This window comes from Callorhinchus milii, unplaced genomic scaffold (genome assembly GCF_018977255.1).
Source record: "Callorhinchus milii isolate IMCB2004 unplaced genomic scaffold, IMCB_Cmil_1.0 Scaffold1493, whole genome shotgun sequence".
NCBI lineage: Eukaryota > Metazoa > Chordata > Chondrichthyes > Chimaeriformes > Callorhinchidae > Callorhinchus > Callorhinchus milii.
This window is the reverse complement of record NW_024706234.1, coordinates 9,628-12,293: the sequence shown is the minus strand read 5'-3', so window position 1 is coordinate 12,293 and position 2,666 is coordinate 9,628.

The window sequence follows — 2,666 nt, the reverse complement described above, 5'->3', positions numbered from 1 at the left end:
CGCTGACAGTATAAGAGGGGCCTCTGTAGGGGACCTCGGCGCTGTCGTGTGGAGTGGGATCCCGTCGTGATGCTGGAGTCTTCACCGTCGTCTCCGTCTTCACCATCTCGGCGTGGCCAGTCAGGCAGTCTACCAGCTGCCCTGACTGGGAGCCGTAGTTACCAAGTGTTAACTGTTAGTGTCTCTGAGTCAGTCACTTCACAAGTGCCCATCCAGGGGGAAAAAATGCTTTGCCCAGAATTTGGACAATCTTTGCTCCAATAGATTCTTTCAAAAAGCCACCAAACCACACGTGGTTGGTTTTTTTTTTGCCTCATGGCAAGGGTTTTAAATAAAAAGAGATTCACGAAGTAACATCAACAAGCATTTATTACGAAAAATCAAAATTCCATTTATCTCAATAGAAATTAGCTTCACCAAAATCAGCATATGTATTTACAACATACCTGTCAACCCATACGGTGTACCCGTATTCTTGTACAGAGACATTGCGTTTTCAGGTCCATACAGCGTGCAGTCATTTCAATACGGACATTTTTTTGTCCATTTGTTTGTGTTTCTTCCTTGTGATGGGACTTTGTCGGATGAACTTTGAGATTTATAAGGGCACGGTGTGACCAATAAGGTCTGAATTGTTCTGTAATAAGGTAGGCACTGATAAGGGGTTGACAGGTATCTTATAAAATCCGGATTTTTTTTTCCATATTGGTTCATTAAAAAATATATCCATAGAAAGACATGTTATCATGCACCAACAGACAAATCTGTGTAGTCAAGTTCAACACTTTGCTATATATTTTTTTAATTCATAAACACATGGGACATATAAACGACAAATCACTTCAGAGGTTTGCAGACGAAATTAAGCAGCAAAAATGTCTTGTGAGATTACATTTCTGCACGATACTTGGTGAAAATAGATGCTCTCTGCATTTGCAATGTGCTGCATTCTGTCCCAAGGAAAAAAAATAGTTGAAGTATCCTATCAAATTAGATTTAATAAAAAAAATCGTCTCTACTTCACAGAACAATTATTGTTCTCCCATCTGCACCGCCGATCCGTCTCAGGCCAGCTGACAGCACCGCGCCGATGTCCAGTCGATCCCACCGCACTGGCAGTGACACGTGCTGTCGTTTGGGATGTCCCACGAACCACACGCGCTTCCACATGCGCACGACAACGCGATGTAACCTGTGGGGGGTGGGGGGTATGGATACACGTCAACACATTCATGGGAATGAGTATATTACAGTATAGCCGAAGTAGAGTCATTATCATTGTATCACTTGCTGCTGATCGAATCAAACCATTGAATCAATGCAGTCGATGAGTGACTGGGGCACTATCCTCTAGGATACTCATCCACGTAATGGTCCATGTCCCCCCACCAAAACCAACACCCGCTATTCGCCACTAAGAGATAGTGACGTCACCATGGTGACTGTGCCAGGCCAGGTGCACTTTGAGGCCACGTGAAGTGTCGAAGGCTCAAAACAAATAATCCTGTGCTAGAATCCCCCCCCCCCACACACACATCCCTCTCACCTGTGGGCAACTCGTGGTGGCACCTCTGCTGGAGACGTTAGTGCAGGAGATGCGGTTCGTTGCAGCTGGAGTTCCAGGACTCCCAGGGGGTCCAGGAGGACCAGTGTTGCCTGGTTCCCCTCTCAGGCCGTTGTTACCAGGGGGACCAGCTGGTCCAGCAGGTCCAGAGCTCCCAGCTGGGCCAGGTGAGCCAGTTGGGCCCAGTGGTCCAGCAGGACCGACACTGCCCGGGTTGCCTGGCACACCTACAATCAGGACACACCGGCATTGTCTGGGTTGAAGTGACCATAGTTTTCAAAGGCAACGGGCCATGATAAAAATAGCAGTGGGCGGTGCGCCCTTGGGAAACATTTCCATTTTAATGTCAACTTTGCTGTAGAATGCGCACCTTGGATTAAAAATATCCTTGCCGGTTGAAGAAATAAAGTCTTTGTGTTTGTACAAACCGGTCCAATGGCATGCAGTCGAACTGCAAGGATATGCTAGCAAATGGCAATTAAAGGTAATTTCCCAGTTGCATTCCAATGAACCTATTCAGTTAAACATAATAGCGTTTGTTGGCAAACGTGACGAGCAAGTGTTCTCACCAGAACCAATAACCCGCGATGAATTACCTTGTGGTCCGGCACATCCATCCCTTCCAGGAAGGCCTCGTGGGCCTCGAGTTCCAAAACAAATGCTGCAAGCACACACAGGTGGAGAAGTGAGAGGGCAGTTACAGTATTCCCTTTGTCAATGTAATGGACACCATTAGTCTTCAACAAGGGGTGCCCACGGTGGTGAGATCTTAACTACCTCGCCTGGTATACAGGAGGTCGTGGGTTCGATCCCGATCCCGACCCTGACACCTGCTTATATGATTGGAGATTGCATGTATCTCTCTGTGGTCGCGTGGGTTTTTCTCCGGGTCCTCATTTAGAAAGATCCGTTTCGAGTATTCAGCTGCTATACATCTCCACGTGAAAAGTCATTTCCACATGATAAAGCTGCCATGTCCATTTATCCATTTCCACGTGATAAGTCATTTCCACGTGATAAGCCATTTCATTGCGCCAGGTCACTTCTGAAAAAGAGCTAGATAGGTCAGTGGGCCTTATCTGGAAAAATAAAAATAAAGGTT